This window comes from Haliotis rufescens, unplaced genomic scaffold, assembly GCF_023055435.1.
Source record: "Haliotis rufescens isolate VD_foot unplaced genomic scaffold, xgHalRufe1.0.p SCAF_10, whole genome shotgun sequence".
Lineage (NCBI taxonomy): Eukaryota > Metazoa > Mollusca > Gastropoda > Lepetellida > Haliotidae > Haliotis > Haliotis rufescens.
In genome coordinates this window covers 14196444-14217038 of record NW_025963780.1, presented here as the reverse complement: position 1 = coordinate 14217038, position 20595 = coordinate 14196444, and the positions used below count along the sequence as shown (strand labels likewise).

At 41.1% G+C, this 20595-nt stretch overlaps 1 protein-coding gene across 2 annotated transcripts in view; it reads left to right on the top strand.

Annotated features, from left to right (window-relative positions):
* Nucleotides 1-370: 370 nt before the first annotated feature.
* The window catches only part of LOC124112108 (inhibin beta A chain-like), a 69677-nt gene continuing 49452 nt past the window's right edge, over nucleotides 371-20595 (top strand). Inside the window, exon 1 of one of the 2 annotated variants that reach the window (XM_046472074.2) lies at nucleotides 371-513. The gene's annotated coding sequence lies outside the window, so the exon portion shown is untranslated. Of the gene's footprint in view, nucleotides 514-17469; nucleotides 17596-20595 lie in introns of those variants that run through there. The other variant, XM_046472075.2, reaches the window with a different exon arrangement.

The window sequence follows — 20595 nt, the reverse complement described above, 5'->3', positions numbered from 1 at the left end:
TAATTTGTTTGATAAGAGTAACTGTAATGAAATGTTAAAAAAGTTTAAGATTCTCTTTTCTCTTTGAAGAAATGATTGTTGATTTGTTTGAACTGACAATATACGCAAACCATATTTTATATCTTCCTTCTGTTGTGTGTTATAATTATTTTACATTTTGCAAAGGAAGTTTAGAGAATGACATGCAAATTATCATTTGACCCAAGTTTTCCTGCCCAGCGGAATCAAATCTGCAGTGTTAGAGTGAAAAGAAATGTCGAGCTGCGTTAGCGTGTAGAGAAGTGAATGTTCTCTGCTTCAGTGTTTTACTGGGGGCCTCGTCCAGCGCCTGGCTACACAATCCGGCTAAATATAACCTCTAGCACCCAGACAGTGGGAATCACCCTTTATTGGACTGCGCCATGCTGCCTATTTAAACATAATTTAGTAATCGCCTGTTTTATTATTGTTTGGTTGTTTCAACATACTCATGGTCCTCCCACTCCCGTGGGCCTCTAGCAACACACGGACAAGGTAAGAATCTCACACACTCCCTATTTCTGCATAAAACTTCTTATAATGCCATATCTTCCCTAATATGGAATTCGCGTGTGCATATGTGTGGCTTATTTTCCCCAACTGCTTTGTCATGCGCACTGTGTAGCCAGGTGGTAGCCCTGTACACTGGACTCAATGTTATCATTGGGTGTTCATCAACTCTGACTGTTCCTTTGTTGTTTGTTTTATTGGCTGGTTCAACACGTGATGCGTTGGTCTTTGTCTGGTATTATCTGGATGCTTCATGGTATTACTCGGAAGCATCTTGTAATCTATTAATATGATGCCACATTTTGCGTTTCAGGAAATATCTCCTTTAACAACAGCTACTTAGTATATTGAAACGGGAACGAAGACATTAGACAGGAAGTCTTGCTATATTTATGATGTGTCTGTGTAACTTCAAGGTCCGCTCTCATTCAATGAAACATGCCAAAATATTAAGTCCCTCCTGTTTAATTATTCAGATTAGCTACCCATCATCTGATAAGCTTTTATATCTACTCTTGGTCTATCTAAGACGAACCAGAGGCAGCTATTCAAGGTCACCTTGGCCGTGCGTACATACCTTCGATCTATAGTTTATGAGTATCGAATCAATTCTACGCGCCAACAACCCAATTATGAACTGTTAAAGGCGCAATCCATTTGTTTATTCGAAGAAAGATTCCACATAAAAAGATTTGACAAAAACGGACGGCTTATCTGCAGTAGTATGTGCATGTAGGCGTACACTAGACCTTGTAGTTACTGGATCTGGTCCGTAGAAATGAATTCCCTTGTGGTCATATTCCTCCTTGCAACATGGACAATGCAAGAAGATGCACAGACTCTCAATTATCACTAGGTTTCTCCACCAGGCACCAGATACTACCTGCATTCGCCACTTTCTACCTGCAGACAGAACGTTCTACAACTTACTACCTGCAACTCTAATTACTATCTGCAAACACTACTTACTATCTGCAGACAGAACGTTCTATCTGCAGACACAACTTACCACCTGCAGACACAACTTACTACCTGCAGACACAACTTACTACCTGCAGACACAACTTACTACCTGCAGACACTACTTACTACCAACATTTACTCATCATTACCTGCAGACACAACTTACTACCTGCAGGCATAATTTACCACTAACATGCACTACTCAGTAACTACAGACACAACTTATTACCTGCAGACACACCTTACTTCCTGCAGACACTACATACTGTCTGTAGGGACAACTTACTACCAACATTTACTCATCAGTACCTGCAGACACAACTTACTACCTGCAGGCATAATTCACCACTTACATGCACTACTCAGTAACTACAGACACAACTTACTACCTGCAGACACAACTTACTACCTGCAGACACAACTTACTACCAACATTTACTCATCAGTACCTGCAGACACAACTTACTACCTGCAGGCATAATTTACCACTTACATGCACTACTCAGTAACTACAGACACAACTTACTACCTGCAGACACTACTTACTTCCTGCAGACACTACATACTGTCTGAAGACACAACTTACTACCTACAGACCCTACTTACTGTCTGTAGACACAACTTACCACCTACATCCACTACTTACTACCTGCAGGCACTACTTACTATCTGCAGACACTACTTACTACCTGCAGGCACTACTTACTATCTGCAGACACAACTTACTACCTGCAGGCACTACTTACTATCTGCAGACACTACTTACTACCTGCAGGCACTACTTACTATCTGCAGACACAACTTATTACCTGCAGGCACTACTTACTATCTGCAGACACAACTTACTACCTGCAGGCACTACTTACTATCTGCAGACACTACGTACCACCTGCAGGCACTACTTACTATCTGCAGACACAACTTACTACCTGCAGACACAACTTACTACCTGCAGACACAACTTACTACCAACATTTACTCATCAGTACCTGCAGACACAACTTACTACCTGCAGGCATAATTTACCACTAACATGCACTACTCAGTAACTACAGACACAACTTATTACCTGCAGACACACCTTACTTCCTGCAGACACTACATACTGTCTGTAGGGACAACTTACTACCAACATTTACTCATCAGTACCTGCAGACACAACTTACTACCTGCAGGCATAATTCACCACTTACATGCACTACTCAGTAACTACAGACACAACTTACTACCTGCAGACACAACTTACTACCTGCAGACACAACTTACTAGCAACATTTACTCATCAGTACCTGCAGACACAACTTACTACCTGCAGGCATAATTTACCACTAACATGCACTACTCAGTAACTACAGACACAACTTACTACCTGCAGTCACACCTTACTTACTGCATACACTACTTACTGTCTGCAGACACAACTTACTACCAACATTTACTCATCAGTACCTGCAGACACAACTTACTACTGCAGGCATAATTTACCACTTACATGCACTACTCAGTAACTACAGACACAACTTACTACCTGCAGACACTACTTACTTCCTGCAGACACTACATACTGTCTGAAGACACAACTTACTACCTACAGACCCTACTTACTGTCTGTAGACACAACTTACCACCTACATCCACTACTTACTACCTGCAGGCACTACTTACTATCTGCAGACACTACTTACTACCTGCAGGCACTACTTACTATCTGCAGACACAACTTACTACCTGCAGGCACTACTTACTATCTGCAGACACTACTTACTACCTGCAGGCACTACTTACTATCTGCAGACACAACTTATTACCTGCAGGCACTACTTACTATCTGCAGACACAACTTACTACCTGCAGGCACTACTTACTATCTGCAGACACTACTTACTACCTGCAGGCACTACTTACTATCTGCAGACACAACTTACTACCTGCAGACACAACTAACTACCTGCAGACACAACTTACTACCAACATTTACTCATCAGTACCTGCAGACACAACTTACTACCTGCAGGCATAATTTACCACTTACATGCACTACTCAGTAACTACAGACACAACTTACTACCTGCAGTCACACCTTACTTACTGCATACACTACTTACTGTCTGCAGACACAACTTACTACCAACATTTACTCATCAGTACCTGCAGACACAACTTACTACCTGCAGGCATAATTTACCACTTACATGCACTACTCAGTAACTACAGACACAACTTACTACCTGCAGACACTACTTACTTCCTGCAGACACTACATACTGTCTGAAGACACAACTTACTACCTGCAGACACTACGTACTGTCTGTAGACACAACTTACCACCTACATCCACTACTTACTACCTGCAGGCACTACTTACTATCTGCACACTACTTATTACCTGCTGACATAATTTACCATCTACATTCACTACTCAGTACCTACAGACACAACTTACTACCTGCAGACACTACTTACTTCCTGCAGACACTACATACTGTCTGAAGACACAACTTACTACCTGCAGACACTACGTACTGTCTGTAGACACAACTTACCACCTACATCCACTACTTACTACCTGCAGGCACTACTTACTACCTGCACACTACTTATTACCTGCTGACATAATTTACCATCTACATTCACTACTCAGTACCTACAGACACAACTTACTACCTGCAGACACAACTTACTACCTGCAGACACAACTTACTTCCTGCACACAACTTACTACCTTCCGATATAATTTACCATCTACATTCACTACTCAGTACCTACAGACACAACTTACTACCTGCAGACACAACTTACTACCCGGAGACACAACTTACTACCTACAAACACAACTTAGTACCTGCAGACACAACTTACTACCTGCAGACACTAGTTACTACCTGCAGACACAACTTACTACCTGCAGACACTACTCACAACCTGCAGACACTACTCACAACCTGCAGACACAACTTTCTACCTTCATAAATTACATACTACCCTGTAGACACTACCCACAACCTCAGACACTACTCACAACCTGCAGACACTTCTTACTACCTGCAAACACACTTGACTACCTGCAGACATTTTTTACTGCCTGGAGACACAACTTACTACCTGCAGACATTACTTTCTACCTGCAGACACAATTTTCTACCTGCAAACATTACTTACGGCCTGCAGACACTACTTACAACCTGCAAACACTACTTGCTACATGCAGACACAATTTACTACCTGCAGACACTACTTACTTCCTGCCTCCACGTCTTACTATCTGCAGACACTACTTGTTACCTGCAGACACTACTAACTACCTGCAGATGCAACTTACTACCTGCAGACACTACTTAATACCTGCAGATACAACTTACTACCTGCAGACACAACTTTCTACCTACATTTACTACTTACAACCTGCAGACACAACTTTCTACCTACATTTACTACTTAATACCTGCAGATACAACTTACTACCTGCAGACACAACTTTCTACCTACATTTACTACTTACTACCTGCAGACACAACTTACTACCTGCAGACACTACTTACAACCTGCAGACACAACTTTCTACCTTCATTTACTACTTACTACCTGCAGACACAACTTACTACCTGCAGACACTACTTACTACCTGCAGATACAACTTACTACCTGCAGACACAACTTCCTACCTACATTTACTACTTACTACCTGCAGACTCTACACGGATGTATACGCAACAAGATTGGACACACGGTTGCCAGAGATGTATAGAAATGGAGACTCATGTATACACAACAAGTTTGACCCACAGTTGACAGACACGGAGACTCATGTATTCACAACAAGTTTAGACCCACAGTTGACAGACACGGAGACTCATGTATACACAACAAGTTTAGACACACAGTTGTCAGACACGGAGACTCATGTATACACAACACGTTTGACCTACAGTTGACAGACACGGAGACTCATGTATACACAACAAGTTTAGACACACAGTTGACAGATTTGGAGACTCATGTATACACAATAATTTAGACACACAGTTGACAGACACGGAGACTCATGTATACACAACAAATTTAGACACACAGTTGTCAGACACGGAGACTCATGTATACACAACAAGTTTGACCTACAGTTGACAGACACGGAGACTCATGTATACACAACAAGTTTAGACACACAGTTGACAGATTTGGAGACTCATGTATACACAATAATTTAGACACACAGTTGACAGACTTTGAGACTCATGTATACACAACAAGTTTAGACACACAGTTGACAGACACGGAGACTCATGTATACACAACACGTTTGACCTACAGTTGACAGACACGGAGACTCATGTATTCACAACAAGTTTAGACACACAGCTGACAGATTTGGAGACTCATGTATACACAATAATTTAGACACACAGTTGACAGACTTGGAGACTCATGTATACACAACAAGTTTAGACCCACAGTTGACAGACACGGAGACTCATGTATACACAACAAGTTTGACCCACAGTTGACAGACACGGAGACTCATGTATTCACATCAAGTTTAGACACACAGTTGACAGACACGGAGACTCATGTATACACAACAAGTTTGACCCACAGTTGACAGACACGGAGACTCATGTATACACAACAAATTTAGACACACAGTTGACAGAAAGGGAGACTCATGTATACACAACAAGTTTAGACACACAGTTGACCGACACGGAGACTCATGTATACGCAACAAGTTTGACCCACAGTTGACAGACACGGAGACTCATGTATACACAACAAGTTTAGACACACAGTTGACCGACACGGAGACTCATATATACGCAACAAGTTTGAATATATTTGGTAGACACGGTGACTCATGTATACACAACAAGTTTAGACACACAGTTGACAGACACGGAGACGCATGTATACACAACAAGTTTGACCTACAGTTGACAGACACGGAGACTCATGTATACATAACAAGTTTAGACACACAGTTGACAGACTTGGAGACTGATGTATACACAATAATTTAGACCCACAGTTGACAGACTTGGAGACTCATGTATACACAACAAGTTTGACCCACAGTTGACAGACACGGAGACTCATGTATACACAACAAGTTTGACCCACAGTTGACAGACACGGAGACTCATGTATACACAATAAGTTTGACCCACAGTTGACAGACACGGAGACTCATGTATACACAACAAGTTTAGACACACAGTTGACAGACTTGGAGACTCATGTATACACAACAAGTTTGATCCACAGTTGACAGACACGGAGACTCATGTATACACAACAAGTTTGACCCACAGTTGACAGACACGGAGACTCATGTATACACAACAAGTTTGACCCACAGTTGACAGACACGGAGACTCATGTATACACAACAAGTTTGACCCACAGTTGACAGACTTGGAGACTCATGTATTCACAACAAGTTTAGACACACAGTTGACAGATTTGGAGACTCATGTATACACAAGAAGTTTAGACACACAGTTTACAGACACGGAGGCTCATGTATACACAACATGTTTAGACACACAGTTGTCAGACACGGAGACTCATGTATACACAACAAGTTTAGACACACAGTTGTCAGACACGGAGACTCATGTATACACAACAAGTTTAGACCCACAGTTGATAGACTTGGTGACTCATGTATACACAACAAGTTTAGACACACAGTTGTCAGACACGGAGACTCATGTATACACAACATGTTTGACACACAGTTGATAGACTTGGAGACTCATTGAGACGCAAAAAGTTTAGACACACAGTTGACAGACTTGGAGACTCATGTATACACAAGAAGTTTGACCTACAGTTGACAGACTTGGAGACTCATGTATACGCAACAAGTTTAGACACACAGTTGACAGACTTGGAGACTCATGTATACGCAACAAGTTTGGATATAATTGGCAGACAAGGAGACTCGTGTATACACAACAAATTTAGACCCACAGTTGACAGACATGGAGACTCATGTATACGCAACAAGTTTAGACACACATTTGACAGACAGGGAGACTCATGTATACGCAACAAGTTTGACCCACAGTTTACAGTCTTGGACACTCATGTATACGCAACAAGTTTAGACACACAGTTGTCAGACACGGAGACTCATGTATACACAACACGTTTGACCTACAGTTGACAGACACGGAGACTCATGTATACACAACAAGTTTAGACACACAGTTGACAGATTTGGAGACTCATGTATACACAATAATTTAGACACACAGTTGTCAGACACGGAGACTCATGTATACGCAACAAGTTTAGACACACAGTTGACAGACACGGAGACTCATGTATACACAACACGTTTGACCTACAGTTGACAGACTTGGATACTCATGTATTCACAACAAGTTTAGACACACAGTTGACAGATTTGGAGACTCATGTATACACAATAATTTAGACACACAGTTGACAGACACGGAGACTCATGTATACACAACAAGTTTGACCCACAGTTGACAGACACGGAGACTCATGTATTCACAACAAGTTTAGACACACAGTTGACAAACACGGAGACTCATGTATACACAACAAGTTTAGACACACAGTTTACGGACACGGAGGCTCATGTATACACAACAAGTTTAGACACACAGTTGTGAGACACGGAGACTCATGTATACACAAAAAGTTTGACCCACAGTTGATAGACTTGGTGACTCATGTATACACAACAAGTTTAGACACACAGTTGTCAGACAGGGAGACTCATGTATACACAACATGTTTGACCCACAGTTGATAGACTTGGAGACTCATTGAGACGCAAAAAGTTTAGACACACAGTTGACAGACTTGGAGACTCATGTATACACAAGAAGTTTGACCTACAGTTGACAGACTTGGAGACTCATGTATACGCAACAAGTTTAGACACACAGTTGACAGACTTGGAGACTCATGTATACGCAACAAGTTTGGATATAATTGGCAGACAAGGAGACTCGTGTATACACAACAAATTTAGACCCACAGTTGACAGACATGGAGACTCATGTATACGCAACAAGTTTAGACACACATTTGACAGACAGGGAGACTCATGTATACGCAACAAGTTTGACCCACAGTTTACAGACTTGGATACTCATGTATACAGAACACGTTTGACCCACAGTTGACAGTCTTGGACACTCATGTATACGCAACAAGTTTAGACACACAGTTGTCAGACACGGAGACTCATGTATACACAACACGTTTGACCCACAGTTTACAGTCTTGGACACTCATGTATACGCAACAAGTTCAGACACACAGTTGACAGACTTGGAGACTCATGTATACACAACAAGTTTGGACACTATGTCTTGAGACGCTGGTGACAGACAAGACAGTAAATTATGACGTACACTTGGCACCGAAACCTATATACATGACGGCCAGGTGAGGCACACTGGGTTACATGAAAAACAATGCACACGAAATGAAGCTGGAAGACACGTTCCCACAGATAAACATTTCTCGCTTTGCTTCCACTTGTTTACGTCCCACCTACCTTTTAAACATTTTTCGAATCGGCAGCAACTTTGTAAGCCCAGCCTTGACCCGGCCCGGAATGAGAGGCACCAATCCCACTGCAAAATGTGTGTGTCTGTGGAATGTAACTAACTAGTGAGTGAGTATGCGTAGACCCACGGCCTTCAGTTCAACCTTAGATATGTGTACATTACGGTATAAGAAGAAATAACGCGAGCGCATGATTATATGTATACACCCCAACAGATTATCCCTACAGAACACAAATGCAGTTTTGTAGGGAGCATGTATGTTAGGTTTTTTTAATTGAGTGTGTAAATTTTCTGCTTCAAGTTGTCAGTTCACTGCATTCAAACTCTCTTCTGTTGAAGGGGAGGGTGTTATGTGTAAGTATAATGTGAACCGCTTGTAAAAATGGACACTGCTGTTGTGGCCTCATTTGAACAGCAGTCAACAGCCGAGAGTTGAACTTTAGAGAATAGTTTTGTACTGGAACTAGAGTTATGTGCCCTTGTCATGTGGATAAACACGTCAGACTTGGTCTTTCCAGAAGTGTCTGATTGGGAAAGTTTCGAAAATTCAAAACGCTTAATTTCTCAATTTCTAGAGGGTTGGCTGTACCTAAGAGCGACCACAATGTGATTCGAGCCCTTTTCGATTTGGTCTGTTTCTAATTGACTTGTCAAGGGCAGTTTTGAAAACGTTTGTTGCATTGTACATTCCGTTATGAGGACACACACACACACACACACACACACACACACACACACACACACACACACACACACACTCTCTCTCTCTCTCTCTCTCTCTCTCTCTCTCTCTCTCTCTCCCTCTCTCTGAGTATCAGAGTAAAATACAGTATTACTACTTATGATAATCAATGATATCTTAAAATTTTATCTGTTGCATTTCTTAATGGCTAAAATTGTATATACTAGACTGTTAAGCGAAGACGTGTTTGAGCTGGAGAATAGCACTTTAAGTTTTTGCTGGAGGGACACAATAATACTTTGGTAAAATACACTCTCTAAACCTGAATAGAATGTTCACTGGAGCAAAAACGGTACTCGGATTCTACTATTGATATCATACAAAATGGACACAATCTTAAATTTATGTTAATATTATACTGTCGATCCATTTCTATCATTGAAGTATGATAAGATGACTAAATTTAGCTAAAGCTTCAAGATAAATCATATTGTAAGTGCAATAAATATAATCTTAAATACAGTTTTTTGTCAATAAATATTTTACCTTCGAGAAGATGTAATATTATTGTTCATCAATATATTTACAGCGTTTTACAAATTGGTCAATAAATAAATAAACATAGCCTACCCGTTGATGGAGCCAAACTTCTCCAAAACTATTCTTATATAAGAAGCTTTAAACATCATAAACCTAGCACACAACCCACCCCATAGAAGTGGCATGCATACGTAAGAATACTATTTGAATTTGGGCGAAACACTTGCATCTTGGTAAGTTATTATTCAGTGAAAAACCTTCGTAGAACATCTCCCAATCTCGCTTCTTGCCACTTTATTCGGGCTTTGCCGTTTAAGACCAATATTAATTCACAAAAACTGTCATGAATTGTATCAACATCTGGGGATGGGAGGTACCCAATAACTGAGATCCATGTAATAAAATTGGCATGATTTTAATCGAAAAATATAAAGCTGTATACTTATGGGAAGTTTTTGAAAAGTAAAACATTTACATTGCAATATTTGGATAACTTTCTAACCTTGTTGCGCCAACGTTTTGGGGTAACTACCATGAACCAGAAGAGGATAAAAGAACACCAAGATATTTAGAGCTAGATACTATTTCTAGATAAACAATATTGTCCGTAAACAAACCATTTTAGAGCTAAATTTGCAAGTGTTCATTCTGGTCTCATTGCGTTACACGGGGTTATTGTGAAATCAGTATCTGTAATCTTGCGTTCAATGTTGAGTCTTTGAGTGAGGGGAAAATCAGGGTTTTGAAGAAATCAGATTTGTTAACCTTTGCTAAATATTATAGCCTTGATAGTAAGCCTTCAATTAGAAAAAGTAAAATTAAACTTGCTGCGGAAAGTTTTTTTGGAAGGAAACAAGTTAAAACTAACCCCCTAAAAAGAAAAAAAAAGAAAAAAAAAGAGAAAATAGACAGAGAGAATTTTAAGAAGAAAGAGATGATGATTTCACAAAGACATAGAGGAGAGAGATTGAGGTGGAACGGTTTTCACCACAATTTGGTTTATTAAAGATTTCGAAAGCCGGTAATGAATTTAAGCCACGGTAATCCTTTGGCTTGTCAGTTTGGTGTTGGAGAGAGTTATTAGACTATTATTATGAGAATGTACTGATTTGACAATGAGAAGGAGTTGGAGTAAGACTTTCCTTTTTTGTTGTTTGCAGCTTTGGAGTCAGTTCAGGAATCATTAGGGTTCAGTCCCTATGATATTGTCTTTGGTCACAATGGTTCAGGGGCCACTTAAGCACTTGAACGTGAAATGGCTTAATGTATCAAACTATGAAAGGCAACTGTGACAAAAATTTCAAATATTAAAAATTCAGTCCTGGCGATAGGGTTTTAGTGTTGTTACCCGTCCTGAATCAACCTTTGTGGGCTAGATACTATGGTCCTTAAGTGATTGATAAAACATAAACGGTTGTGTCATTTGACAATGAGAAAGGCAAATCACGACAGGTGAAACCAAAAGTATTGCTGGTGTCTCTCCCGTTGAATCTGTATCAAATGAGTGCATTTCTGAATGTACCAAGGGCTTTGGAAGTTTGATGATTTGGATGACAAGGCTATCCCTAGGATTAACAATTCTGAGATGTTGAACAATCTTAATGTGTAAATAGCTCTCCTTACTCCTGAACAACAGTGACAGTTGTCATATTAATTCTAATATTAATTCATATTAATATTAAGTATATCCATTTCTTTCTGGATGTACATGGTCGTACCGACCTAGCTACACATGACATAGCTGTAGGTTACGTTTTGCCTCTGAAACAGTATCATAGGAGCCCACTAAAGCTGAAGTATCACCGAAAAGACTTCAAGTATGTGTTGGAAGAGAAGAGTGTGGAGAAATGTGCTGACAATGACTTCCCCTCTCTCTCTCTCTCGAGGGACAGACCAGCACCCACAAGCCTGACTCCCATTAGCCCTGACCCCTACAAGCCCTAGCAGACAGACACGGACCTAGTACAACTACCAAATAGGATGGTCTAGAAAGTTTTAGGTCCCTACAACTAATTTTCTCATTTAGTAATATGCGGGGTTTAATAAGTAAATTTATTAATTCTGACTTTATCCAGTTCATCAAATCAGCAAACATTATTCTCCTTGCTGAGACTACATTGGATGACTGTGACACTTTAAAAATAATTCACTATTCAGCCAACACAAAGAACAGATCAACTAACACAAGATCAGGGGGATTAGCAATCCTAGTGGAGAATACCATCAACAAATATGTCCCACCCATCTCAACTAACAGTGACTGTTTACTTCTAGTCAAGATATCATGTCTACGGCTCTTCACATGTCAGTGTGACGGAGACACTTATTACTAACTAACCTTTTATGTGTCAGTATGTCCTGGCATCCAGACTGAGCCTTTTTGTCAAAATAAAGATCAAACAGCAACGTCACAGAGAAGAATACATGCCGACTGTTTCACCTTGAAGGTTGCCGACTGTATCACCGTGATGCTTGCCGACTGTATCACCTTGAAGTTTGCCGGCTGTATCACCGAGAAGCTTGCCGACTGTGTCACCTTAAAGTTTGCTTTCTAAATTTGGTAACTTTGTCAAGTTGAAGTTTGCAGACTGTATTACTTTGAAGTTCGCCGACTGGGTTTTCTGTGTCACCTTGAAGTTTGCCGACTGTGTCACCGTGAAGTTTGCCGACCGTGTCAAGTTGAAGTTTGCCGACTGTGTCACCTTGAAACTTGCCGGCTGTATAACCGTGAAGTTTGCCGACTGTGTCACCTTGAAGTCTGCCGACTGTATCACCATGAAGCTTGCCGGCTGTGTCACCGTGAAGTTTGCAGACTGTGTCTCCTTGAAGTTTGCAGACTGTGTCGCCTTGAAGCGTGCCAACTGTATCACCGTGAAGCTTGCCGACTGTGTCACCTTAAAGTTTGCTTACTAAATTTGGTAACTGGGAAGTACTTTGAAGTTTGCCGACTAGGTTTGCAGTGTCACCTTGAAGCTTGCCGACTGTGTCACCGTGAAGTTTGCCGACCGTGTAACCTTGAAGTTTGCCGACGTGTAACCTTGAAGTTTGCCGACTGTGTCACCTTGAAGTTTGCCGACTGTGTCACCTTGAAACTTGCCGACTGTATCACCGTGAAGTTTGCCGACTGTGTCACCTTGAAGTTTGCCGACTGTGTCACCTAAAAGTTTGCCGACTGTATCACCGTGAAGCTTGCCGGCTGTATCACCTTGAAGTTTGCAGACTGTGTCGCCTTGAAGCTTGCCGACTGTGTCACCTTAAAGTTTGCTTACAAAATTTGGTAATTGTGTCAAGTTGAAGTTTGCAGACTGTATTACTTTGAAGTTCGCCGACTAGGTTTGCTGTGTCACCTTGAAGCTTGCCGACTGTGTCACCGTGAAGTTTGCCGACCGTGTCACCTTGAAGTTTGCCGACCGTGTCACCTTGAAGTTTGCCGACTGTATCACCTTGAAGCTTACCGACCCTGTCACCTTGAAGTTTGCTTACTAAATTTGGTAACTGTGTCACCTTGAAGTTTGCAGACTGTATCGCCTTGAAGCTTGCCGACTGTGTCACCTTAAAGTTTGCTTACAAAATTTGGTAATTGTGTCAAGTTGAAGTTTGCAGACTGTATTACTTTGAAGTTCGCCGACTAGGTTTGCTGTGTCACCTTGAAGCTTGCCGACTGTGTCACCGTGAAGTTTGCCGACTGTATCACCTTGAAGCTTACCGACCGTGTCACCTTGAAGTTTGCTTACTAAATTTGGTAACTGTGTCACCTTGAAGTTTGCAGACTGTATCGCCTTGAAGCTTGCCGACTGTGTCACCTTAAAGTTTGCTTACAAAATTTGGTAATTGTGTCAAGTTGAAGTTTGCAGAATGTATTACTTTGAAGTTCGCCGACTAGGTTTGCTGTGTCACCTTGAAGCTTGCCGACTGTGTCACCGTGAAGTTTGCCGACCGTGTCACCTTGAAGTTTGCCGACCGTGTCACCTTGAAGTTTGCCGACTGTATCACCTTGAAGCTTACCGACCGTGTCACCTTGAAGTTTGCTTACTAAATTTGGTAACTGTGTCACCTTGAAGTTTGCAGACTGTATCGCCTTGAAGCTTGCCGACTGTGTCACCTTAAAGTTTGCTTACAAAATTTGGTAATTGTGTCAAGTTGAAGTTTGCAGACTGTATTACTTTGAAATTCGCCGACTAGGTTTGCTATGTCACCTTGAAGCTTGCCGACTGTGTCACCGTGAAGTTTGCCGACCGTGTCACCTTGAAGTTTGCCGACCGTGTCACCTTGAAGTTTGCCGACTGTATCACCTTGAAGCTTACCGACCCTGTCACCTTGAAGTTTGCTTACTAAATTTGGTAACTGTGTCACCTTGAAGTTTGCAGACTGTATCGCCTTGAAGCTTGCCGACTGTGTCACCTTAAAGTTTGCTTACAAAATTTGGTAATTGTGTCAAGTTGAAGTTTGCAGACTGTATTACTTTGAAGTTCGCCGACTAGGTTTGCTGTGTCACCTTGAAGCTTGCCGACTGTGTCACCGTGAAGTTTGCCGACCGTGTCACCTTGAAGTTTGCCGACTGTATCACCTTGAAGCTTACCGACCCTGTCACCTTGAAGTTTGCTTACTAAATTTGGTAACTGTGTCACCTTGAAGTTTGCAGACTGTATCGCCTTGAAGCTTGCCGACTGTGTCACCTTAAAGTTTGCTTACAAAATTTGGTAATTGTGTCAAGTTGAAGTTTGCAGACTGTATTACTTTGAAGTTCGCCGACTAGGTTTGCTGTGTCACCTTGAAGCTTGCCGACTGTGTCACCGTGAAGTTTGCCGACCGTGTCATCTTGAAGTTTGCCGACCGTGTCACCTTGAAGTTTGCCGACTGTATCACCTTGAAGCTTACCGACCCTGTCACCTTGAAGTTTGCTTACTAAATTTGGTAACTGTGTCACCTTGAAGTTTGCAGACTATATCGCCTTGAAGCTTGCCGACTGTGTCACCTTAAAGTTTGCTTACAAAGTTTGGTAATTGTGTCAAGTTGAAGTTTGCAGACTGTATTACTTTGAAGTTTACCGACTGTATCCCCTTGAAGTTTGCAGACTGTGCCACTTTGAAACTTGCCGATTGAATCACCTTGCAGTTTTCAGAGTGTATCACTTTGAAGTTTTCCGACAAACGTGGCCTTGTGTTACCTTAGGGTATGCCAATTGTCTCACTTTTAAGTGACGACAGGAACACAAGAAACACACAGTTAAGGAAATTGGTAACGCTGTGGCTATTGTGGACACCAGAGACACAATTAACATTCATTCTGAAGAATTTTAGCACAATTTTCACAGATTAGTACATCTTACCATGTATGTCAACTTTAAACAGTGAAACAAAAAAAACAAAGAAAACAATAAAAAAACAGTAGTATATGTGATAACGCAGACTGGCATATAGCGTAAGAGAAGTGTACTTGATTTAGTTCAAAGTGATAAGGGTAACATGCAGGATTCCTTGAGGTCTATACGCTGAAAGTGAGTTTATCTTTTAACGGGATGTTAATGGGTTATTAGAGTCAAAAACATTGTTGAAGTGCTGGAGCATATGGGATTTCTCTTTTATGTGGTGGAGGTACGACTGTACAGCAGCACTTGAGAGAGGGTGGTATTCCTTGTTCAGCGAAACAGAAACCACTGCTGTGCCTGTGTATTCCAAGAATGCCATAGGATCAGTGTATTATCGCAAGCCACAAAAAATGCTCTTCTAATGCTGTTCACTGTACACTATTGAATAAAAGCGACAAAACCATTTTCATATTCATAAGACATCTCTCCTAAAAGCAGAGGCCAGTGTACGATTCCGGCTATAGCATGAGCATTTGTTTCTGAATCACTATCAAATAGTGATGACACAAGGTGTTCATTGGTGAGAGTACCCTGCCTCACCGGTGGCGTCTGTCACAAACACATTAACTTAAACCATGGTACCAGATTCCGTCAGATAATCCATTTTCGTCTCAGACTCGGTTATGGCTAATTAAACGTCCATCGGCTCGAAAGACACATCTCAGACCACGAATTATGCTCTTCTGGATTTAAAGAAATACTGCATTATTCTTTCACACGCCCTATCTACAATATTTTAAGAAAAGATTCATTTTTCTATTTGAAAGGTTACAGTTTAGATTCATGGCTTTATTGGAATTGAAATTATACACAATCTGCCAATTTAGATATTTTGAATTCCGTCCATATGTACATCGTTCGTTCTGGTAGATTTGTACTAAAGTAATACCTCAAAATTTAATTCATACTTTAAGACAAGTACTAAGTATTTTATAGATAATGACTTTATAATTGAAAATACTTCCATCAACTGCACCAAACTGTTGACCACTCGGTTTTGTTCTGTTTTAATGTATAATGGTCAAACATGTATCATTATTACTTGATAAATATAATTTTGTTTCTATTACTTTGTACTGGAGCGGTATTGACATACCAAACCAGATTAATTTATTAAAACAATATGTTTGTACCATAACACTGACGGGTGACAGGTCAAAATTCGGAAGAAATATTGGATCGATGTGTCATACATCGTTATTGTGCATTTGTTAAGGCAAATTGACATGTGTTAGGTGTTGAGGGTGTCTGTGGTGAAAAGACTTGGCATTTACGTTCCTATTAAAATATTATTGCATTCCAATTTTATGTTTTGGGAAGTCGCGAAAGCCTTACAAACAAGAATTTGGGGAAGCCCTTTACAATTTCGTGTTTACAGCTAAGGAGAAATCATCGCTTTCGGTTTGTTGCATTACATCATCTTGTCGTCATAGAATAACTTTCATGATGTCATCACGTATTATTCAGCATCGATCAAATATTACGCTATTCGTATTTGTTATATATTACATACTTAGAGAAATGTTTCTATAAATATTTAATGAATAAATCATTAATGTTCAACATCGTTCCATTAGAATGCGACTGTTTACAACAACATGACCTTCGCGGGAACAGTTAGAAATGCCAGCCTTCAGAGGGGGAAGCCAGGCTTCTGGTGTAACTGCATTACTGCAAAGCCAGGTTCATCCCATGGGAAATTGTACCCATTTCCGGAAGGGCGAACCTCCACATCGCAATATTTCTTAGGTCGCTTGGCAAAAGGGGGCTACCTCATTTTCTGCAAAAACGAGAATATAATTCCACGTAATTTAGAGGAATGGTTCGGCTATTGTGTTCTCGCTATGACGTAACAGAGGCAATGGTTGCTTTGCAAAAAATGGTCTCTCTGGGTGCCGGATCCCGCGGGGTGAGGGAGCACCGATCAGGCCGTCCGATTAGACGCCCAACATCAGCTCACACCGGTAGAGTATTTGCTTTTCGTATATGCAAACGCTTCTTCTCAAACCATGTGCAGCACTGGAAATATTTTCACACATACTGTTGTACGTGTTGTACGTTTTCAGCGTGTTGTCGATATACAATATCTGGAAGCGATTGCCACAAATATCTTGTTCTTTTAGTCATGAAGGAAGACATTCCTGAACCATTACACTGTCAGATCTCGTTCGCATTTTCTCAGAATACAAGTTGCACAAATGCTTCTTTACCTAGTTTTATGTTTTGTAACAATAGGTACATAATATTAAATATACTGTTACAGTTTTTTCCTCGTCTCCCAACCATCAGGTGCATATGCCTGTAGTGCACTTTATGAACTCTCAGTGAATGCGAGATTCTATGAAGAGGTTGCATGATAATACTATTGTCTGTATGTCTACATGAAGCAAAAACGTAATGGTAACTAAATAAAGTCATGTACCTCTAAGTAAACGTACAGAGCAAATGTGTTTAGCTATGTTTAGTTGTTGCAAAAGCTTCATACCGTGCAGACTTATCCGACATTACCGTAACGACAGCTTTCAAGGACTAAACTGAGGGCAGTTGCAGCAATGTTTCGCCTCATATGTTGGTCCACCCTCTCTTTTTAATGATGCTTCTCTTCAAATAATGGTACACCGTCAATTGTTATAACGATTCACTTCATATCTTGATCCACCGTCTGATTTTTTAAATGCTCCAGTTCACATAATGGTCCACCATCAATTGTTATTATGTTTCTCTTCATATCGTGGTCGAACCGCCAGGTGTTGCAATGCTTCGCGTCATATCATATTGAATGTTATTGCTAATTTTACTAAACTTGTAATTTAGATGTCTTGAAATCCATACATTCATACTTCATTCCCGAAGAACTAACGTGATACTATAAATCCCGCATTTATATCTTTAAATCAAATCATGGTCTACAATCAGTATAAATACTGCCCTTCATGTTATGTTTCATCGTCACTTGTTGCCATGTTTCCCTTAATATCATGTCCACCGTCAGTTGCTGAATTCATATCGTTGTTTCCCTTCATACGTTGGCCCACCGTCAGTTGTTGCAATGTTTCCCTTCATACCATGGACCACCGTCAGTTCTTGCAATGTTTCCCTTCATACCATGGCCCACCGTCAGTTATTGCAATGTTTCCCATCATACATTGGCCCACCGTTAGTTCTTGCAATGTTTCCCTTCATACCATGGCCCACCGTTAGTTGTTACAATGTTTCCCTTCATACCATAGACCACCGTCAGTTCTTGCAATGTTTCCCTTCATACCATGGTCCACCGTCAGTTGTTGCAATGTTTCCATTCATACCATGGTCAACCGTCAGTTATTGCAATGTTTCCCTTCATACATTGGCCCACCGTCAGTTCTTGCAATGTTTCCCTTCATATTATGGTCCACCGTTAGTTGTTGCAATGTTTCCCTTCATACCATTGCCCACCGTCAGTTCTTGCAATGTTTCCCTTCATACCATGGACCACCGTCAGTTCTTGCAATGTTTCCCTTCATACCATGGCCCACCGTCAGTTATTGCAATGTTTCCCTTCATACCATGGTCAATCGTCAGGTGTTGCAATGATTCCCTTTTTATCATGGTCCGCTGTTAGTTGTTGCAATGTTTCCCTTCATACCATGGACCACCGTCAGTTCTTGCAATGTTTCCCTTCATATTATGGCCCACCGTTAGTTGTTGGAATGTTTCCCTTCATACCATGGTCCACCGTCAGTTCTTGCGGTGTTTCCCTTTATATTATGGCCCACCGTTAGTTGTTGCAATGTTTCCCTTCATACCACGGTCGACCGTCAGTTCTTGCAATGTTTCCCTTCATATTACGGCCCACCGTTAGTTGTTGCAATTTTGCCCTTCATACCATGGTCCACCGTCAGTTATTGCAATGTTTCCCTTCATACCATGGTCCACCGTCAGTTATTGCAATGTTTCCCTTCATATCATGGCCCACCGTCAGGTGTTGCAATGTTTCCCTTCATATTATGGCCCACCGTTAGTTGTTGCAATGTTGCCCTTCATACCATGGTCCATCGTCAGTTATTGCAATGTTTCCCTTCATACCATGGTCCACCGTCAGTTATTGCAATGTTTCCCTTCATATCATGGCCCACCGTTAGTTGTTGCAATGTTTCCCTTCATATTATGGCCCACCGTTAGTTGTTGCAATGTTTCCCTTCATACCATGGACCACCGTCAGTTCTTGCAATGTTTCCCTTCATACCATGGTCCACCGTCAGTTATTGCAATGTTACCCTTCATACCATGGTCCACCGTCAGTTATTGCAATGTTTCCCTTCATAACATGGTCCACCGTCAGTTATTGCAATGTTTCCCTTCATATCATGGTCCACCGTCAGTTACTGCAATGTTTCCCTTCATATCATGGCCCACCGTCAGGTGTTGCAATGTTTCCCTTCATATTATGGCCCACCGTTAGTTGTTGCAATGTTTCCCTTCATACCATGGACCACCGTCAGTTCTTGCAAGGTTTCCCTTCATACCATGGTCCACCGTCAGTTATTGCAATGTTTCCCTTCATACCATGGTCCACCGTCAGTTATTGCAATGTTTCCCTTCATACCATGGTCCACCGTCAGTTATTGCAATGTTTCCCTTCATATCATGGTCCACCGTCAGTTATTGCAATGTTTCCCTTCATATCATGGCCCACCGTCAGGTGTTGCAATGTTTCCCTTCAGATTATGGCCCACCGTTAGTTGTTGCAAGGTTTCCCTTCATACCATGGTCCATCGTCAGTTCTTGCAATGTTTCCCTTCATACCATGGTCCACCGTCAGTTATTGCAATGTTTCCCTTCATATTATGGTCCACCGTCAGTTATTGCAAAGTTTCCCTTCATACCATGGCCCACCGTCAGTAATTGCAATGTTTCCCTTCATATTATGGCCCACCGTCAGTTATTGCAATGTTTCCCTTCATACCATGGTCAATCGTCAGGTG